The 6663-nt window shown below is 42.4% G+C and overlaps 1 long non-coding RNA gene across 3 annotated transcripts; it reads left to right on the forward strand.

Annotated features, from left to right (window-relative positions):
* The first annotated feature begins 801 nt into the window (after positions 1-801).
* On the forward strand, positions 802-5867 carry LOC105854397. Of its 3 annotated transcripts, XR_001146080.1 has the most exons (5): positions 802-1015; positions 1176-1244; positions 1591-1676; positions 5192-5258; positions 5827-5865. It is a non-coding gene; the product is annotated as an uncharacterized LOC105854397 (long non-coding RNA). The 3 variants fall into 3 exon arrangements; XR_001146081.1 differs by lacking the exon at positions 5192-5258 and having other exon boundaries at positions 5827-5867; XR_001146079.1 differs by lacking the exon at positions 5827-5865 and having other exon boundaries at positions 5192-5818.
* Positions 5868-6663: the final 796 nt, after the last annotated feature.

A 6663-nucleotide genomic window follows, 5' to 3' on the forward strand; every position in this document is an offset into this window, starting at 1 on the left:
AGTTAAATACAGTACAATTTATACATAAAAGAAATGTAGTGTAGCGGTTGAGTCACAGCACTGGGAAGCTCTGACAGCGGAGTTCCAACCCCGCCCTGGAGGTGACTGACCTCCATGTCACAGACCTCTCCAGCCTTGCCCGCTGCTCCCCTCAGCTGTGTATCTCAGTCAATCTGCCTGTTCTGCTCCCCATTCTGTCTCTGGTGACTCTTCTCACCCCGCCCCTGGCCTGTACCCCAGTTTGATTATGCATAAATAATCCTTAAAAACAAAAAGACTAAGGGGACACAGGCTCGGCCGTGGCGGCTCCAGCAGACTCTGGGCACCCACAGCGGGTGCGCGGACAGAAGGGGATGGCCAAGGACACAGTACCCTGATGGGAACCACAAGCCTGGTCTTTTACTGGCGACCAGGAAGGCAAAGTCTGAACACGGAAACGTGGAGGATAGTGGGGACGCCATCCAGAGTCTTCCTTCCCCACCCCTCTAAGGATGCAGCTCCAGAACTTTAAGAGGAGGGTGAGTGTGAGGACCCACTTCTATGGGAACACAAGGAAGTTCCCTCCTTTACATCGCCTCCCTGAAGCTATTCTAGGGCACCCCAGTACTCAGGTGCTCCGCCCACCTGGTCATTATTCCTCAACGCCCAATTTACCCCGTCTCTAGGTAACGAAACCCTCCCGGAAGGACGCGCCTCTGACGTCACCACCGGGCAGCCCATGGCATTGTGGGAAATGTAGTCTCTCCAGGTCACACGCTCTGTGCCACGCTTTCTGGGGCGGCGCTTCCAGTTCTGCGCAGTGCGACCTCGCCTTTTCACCCTGTCAGGACGTTCCCGAGTCTCCACTTGTGCGGACCTTGCTGATGAGCCGCTAGTGGACTTTGTCTCGGAGACGGAGGTTGGGGGTGAGGTGACTGCTCAGTGCCAAGGCGCTGGTTGAGGTATAGGAACAAAGGAAATCCCAGGCGCTGCGGATACAGTAGATCAGAAGCTTCCTGTGGGCACCTGAGGGCAGGTGTGGAGGAGGGAGCCCCGTGGCCCTTTAACCTGAGCTCGCAAAGGGGGGTGCGGGTCAGACAGGTGGGGGGGGCTCAGGGGTGAGGGTTGGTAATGTGGGGACCCTGCCCTGAACACAGGGTGAGTCACTCCAGTTGACATCCCTTAATGTTTTCCAGATTTCTACATGGGATTGTGACGACAGTTGGGTGTTTTTGACCGGAATTTAAGAATTCCTCGCTGGTGTTGTAAGTTTAGATGCATGGGGCGTGGCCTAGGTCAGTCACCTGGCATTTTCTGTATAAACTCCACCCAAGGTTACTGACATATGCACCCCATCCCTGCCCCCGCCCCATTTTATTCCCAGAATTGGGTGTTTCTGCTTTTTGTGCTGATTTCCCTCCCAGTCCTTTGCTGGTGTTGCAGGATGTCACTGGGGCTGTGCTTATCTGGCGCCTGGACCAGGGTGGTGGGTGAGAATTTCACTTCCTTTAAGGGCAAATGACACTCAGAGTTTAGGACAATCCCACAGTCACATGATAATAAATAGAAAGCTGGAACCTGGCCTTAACGTTTGTTCATTCTCCCGCACAGTTCAGCCGGCAGGGCTCATGCATCTGAATTTCTAGTACATCTCTGAAGATGTGATTCTCCATGATGGCTTCAACGCCTTGGTCAATGTGAGTAATCCTCCTATTGCCCTTTGGAAACTACTGGATTCTTCACAAAACTGATAACCTGTACAACTTTGAATGTCAATTTTTATTAGAGATTTAGAATTTAGATGTTAGACAGTCCAGGTGACTTTAATATGAAAGGTTTAGGAAATATTTCCTGAATGCAATATTATGATAAACCATGTTCTTTTATCATTTTCGCAGCTTTTACCCTTGTTATCAGTGGCCTCTAAGCTGGAGACCATAGCATCACAATATACCCAGGCATGGATAGCATTAGGATCAAGCCCTTAGTTGACCAAGAATGAAGACACCCAAGTCATTGGCTTAATATACACTGAGGTTGAGTGAGCTTTAACTAGTCCCAAGATTATAGACTTGATTTTTCAGCTGACTGAGCTACATGACAAAGGAATGTTCGCCACCGGCAGCAGTATGCAGCGTCATATTAAGATAGGTTCATGACAATTCTACTGTCCACTAGTAGACACAGCACACAGCACGTGAGATATTCATGGGTTGGGTCTGGTCCACTAGATTAATTTCATGCGTCATTTTATCTTTTGATAAAATGTCCATCAGAATTTAGTATGGGAAGCTTTGCATATGAAAAATGTAAAATACTATAAAAGTATGTTATTAATGTTGTGAATAATAATGGTGATGGTAATATGGGCCTTATGCTCTAGTGAGTTCTGTCTGTGCAGGCAGCTTTAAAAGGGTTCTATCATCTCCTGTGTTCACACCCAGTGTCTCCCTTTGAGTGTACACCAGACACAGTGAGCCAATGTAAAGGAACAAAGACAGGGCAAGCGTGAAGAGTTGTCACTTCCAGCTCAGATGGTGAAAACACTGCCACTTCCATTTTACTTGCCACCTGCTCTTGCTCTGGGAACAGCAAGCTCTTAGTGTGAAGAAGAACGTGTACAGGCATTGCATTTCCCTACAAAAACCAATGGGATGGGCGTTTTATCGATAGTCATGGGAATGAGCATGGAAATAGGCCATCTGTTCCCTGCCCACAGCCCTGGGGTTGAGCCAGAAAACAGTTCCACCCTGGGTCAATCTCAGACTGACAGAGGCGAGGCCCACAACTCCACCACCACATTTGAGAGACCCTCAGCCTGAAAGTAGAGTGAGTCATGCCCAGATTTCTCATCCATAGAAACTATGAGTTAATAAATGCTTACTGAAGTCATGAGGTTTTCCAAAAACAGATTAATGGTTGCCAGAAGAGGGAAGAGAGACAGTGTGTCAGGAAAAATGGGCAAATGGGGGAAGATAGATTTGGCCTTTTACCAAAGGTATAGATGTGAAGTAATGTGTAGTAAATATGTACATGTTGATTTTCAATGAAAGTCACCTGGAGCATAAAATAGTATGATGCAATATTAATTCAAATTAAAAATTGCAATCGTCATTAACTTAATTTAGTTTTCAATAAAACTAAATACCAAAAATGAAGGGATACTAGTTATCAATCCTGAGGTATTAAAATAGCTTACAGATTGAAGAACAACATAGCCAAATTGCTAAAATAGTATGAATTGTTACCCTCACAGAGAGTGAGAGAGCAATAAAAGCACTGAGAAAAAACAATATAATGACAAATATTTCAATACCAAACTTTTATATTTAGACTGGCCATTCTGTATGATTCACTTTTTTAGCAGGTTATGTCTTTAAATTTTGGCAGGCGATTGATGGGGGGAAAGGGTTCAAATAGTAATTGAGAAATTAACATTGTTTTGTGTTATGAAGACATGACATCAGAATTTTAGTAAGATAGAATTCCCATCAACATAAATTTCCCAAGAATTAAATGTAAACCAAGAAATAGAATGCATCAGTTCAATACCACCCTGTATATCCAGACTAAAGGTAGAAGTTATACTGAGGTTAAAACAAAACATAACATCAAATGTACAATAGGACAGACATGGAATCAACCCAAATGCCCAAAAGTAGATGACTGAATTTAAAAGATGTGGTGCATATACACAATGGAATATTACACAGCAATCAAAAGAGATAAACTCATGCCTTTTGCAGCAACATGGATGGAGCTGGAAGGGATCATGCTTAGTGAAATAAGCCAGAAAGAAAAAGAAAATGTCAAATACATTTTCATTTCATAAGTTTACAACAGATTTAACATTTCTTCATGTGTTCAAATATTAGTAGCAAGTATATAATGACTAAACAAATATCCATAAATGGCTGAAATACTACTAGACTGTGAGTTTTTATTCCATTGAATCGTCTTCATCCAAAGTAAGTTTTCTTTAAAAGTTAAAAAAATAGGGCTTCCCCTGGTGGTGCAATGGTTTAAATCACCACACTATGAAGCTCTCCTAAGCCACTGACCCACATGGCGTGGCAGACCTCTTCTGGCCTGGCAGACCTCTTCTGGCCTGGCAGACCTCTTCTGGCCCACCTGCTGCTACCCTCAGCAGTGTATTTCAGTCCATCAGCCTATTATGCTCTCCAATCTGTCTCTGGTGAATCCTCTCACCCTCTGCACCTCTGGCCTGTACCCCGGTTCTGTAAGCAAAAGTGAATAAATCTTTTTAAAAAATGTAAGAAGAAAATAAGTGTAATGATAAAGCTTCATTTTTATTTTAGAATTAACAGTGCTTAATTTATGTTCTAATTCATGAATACTTAATTTATCATTTTTATTCAAATTCAGTTATTTTTAACTGCTGAAGCTTAGTTGCATAACAGCAATTCTACTAAAAAATAGGTAAATAATGCATACTAGTTTACTAAGCTCTGTAAAATATTAAATAGGCTTCTAGGACCTTTAAATATGCTTCTAGGACCTTTTTAGGAAGTTTGAAATCATTATCTTTACTGGATGTTTTTAAAGTTTATATTTTTTCAAGTTTTCCAACATTTGCACAGAAAAGTAAATATCAAAGTTATCTTTTTAAATTATTTTTCAAGACAAAATCTTAGGAATCTGAAATGTTTGAATATACATCTATATACTTTTGATAGTATAATTGTACCTTCAGAATCTATTCTGAAGAAGAAGTTTATACAAAATGAGTTATATAAGAGATTTTCATGAAAGCTTTTTTTAATAACAAGAAAATGAAAGTAACCAGTATGTCCAAGTCTTTGGTGCTCATTCAGTTATATTTGCTATGTGTGTGCAAAATGATGTAAGTACATAGAACAAGATGTTTTAAAATAACTATAATAAACAGTGGCAGCATTCAATGTTGCCGAAGTATTACAGCAATAGAAACTCTCCTTCCTTGTTGGAAAATCAAAATAGTAAAGCCACTTTGTAGGACAACTTTGAAGTGTCTTGTAAAGTTAAGCATACTGTAATCGTAGGATTCAGAATTCACACTCTTTGGTATATATCCAAAGAAGTTAAAGACTATATCCACCCCAAAATCTACATGTAATTTATAGCAGTTTTAGCACAGTTGACAACTCAGAAACAACAAGCTGTGCTATAGTAGCTGAAGCGATCCAGAAACTCTGGTGCATCCCGATTACAGCTCCTCATCATTGAAAACAAGACCCGCCACACCCGCAAAGACATGGAGGACCCTTGAAGGCAAATCAGTAAGTAAAAGATGGCAACCTGAGTAGACTACATGCTTCCAGCTCTATGACATCCTGGCAGAGGTATATCAGAGATGGGCTAAGGGTCAGTTGTTGCCAGTAACTGAGAAAAGGTGAATACAGTGCACAAAGGAACTGAGGGATGAAAAGAATTGATACGGTAACTATACGTCATTATGTATTTGTGTACAGAATACAGATCTGTAGGGCTGTCCCTGAGTGTGCAAGGAATTAAAGCACAGCACCATGAAACTTTCAGCAGCCACTGCAACACTGTTAGTTATCTGCTTCTTACATCAGAATAAACCAAAGGGACTAGAAGGGAGAAGAATATGTATGCTTCTTTCCCAGTCAACGAAAAGTAGAGAGCTCAATCGTTGAGTTGTCAGTGACAGCGTGAAAATACCTTGACAGTGTCCATTCTCTTTAGAGTGTTCAGTAAACATCGTTCATGGGAATATATGTGTCTATCCTAAGTCATGGCATGGAATAATGCTCCTTAAGCACTAAATACAGCACCTTGTAAAAAGCCATTAGTGAATTATTCATTCAGAATTCATATTAACAGGGCCTCCCTGGTGGCGCAGCAGGGTGAAGCGAAGCACTAAGAAGCTATCCAAGGCCTCTGCAGCATGAGTTTGATCCCCCAGCCAGGGAGGTAACGCACATGGTGTGGCAGACCTCTCCTGACCTGCACGCTGCTCACCTCAGCATGATATTTCAGTCACTCTGTCTGTTCTGCTCCCCACTCTGTCTCTGGTGAATCCTCTCACCCACTGCAACTATGGCATGTATCCTGGTTTTTGTGTGCATAAAAAAAATCTTAAAAAAGTAAAATTCATATTATCATAAATCAATTTTTGCACTGCATGACCTGCGCTACATCTGAGCTCAGCAACAAAACTAGCTCTCACATCGCCCTTGGAATGCAGGAAAGTCGGAGATTGTAAGGGGAGTGAAACAATAACAGATCATGGAGTCGGGGCACAGGTACAGTCCTGGCTCTCCCACTGGATGGGCTGTGGGACAATGGTCAAGCAACACTGTCTCAGCATCACTCTCCAAGTGTGAAGGGACGGTGAGCATGGTCCCATGGAACTGGAATGCACAGCTTTCTGCGAAGCATTAGGTGGGGCTTATTGCAAGTATGTAGATACAGAAGTTTAATTGTAATTGTTATAAAACTCTCATGAAAAGTTTTCTAAAAATTACTGAAAAACAGCAGCTCGATCCCCTCCCCAGTTACAAAGACCCCTTTTTTCCCTGGTTTATCACTTTGGTCACCTTCTTAAGCCCTTTCCTGTGTCCTTAAGCTTATGGAGCACAGAGGAGAGAACAGAACCATCTGCCCCTACGTAAAAGCCACATTTTGCCCCAGTAATTCCAGGGCCTGTACTTGTTGACC

The sequence above is a fragment of the Condylura cristata genome, unplaced genomic scaffold (assembly GCF_000260355.1).
Source record: "Condylura cristata isolate star-nosed mole 26May11 unplaced genomic scaffold, ConCri1.0 scaffold00037, whole genome shotgun sequence".
NCBI lineage: Eukaryota > Metazoa > Chordata > Mammalia > Eulipotyphla > Talpidae > Condylura > Condylura cristata.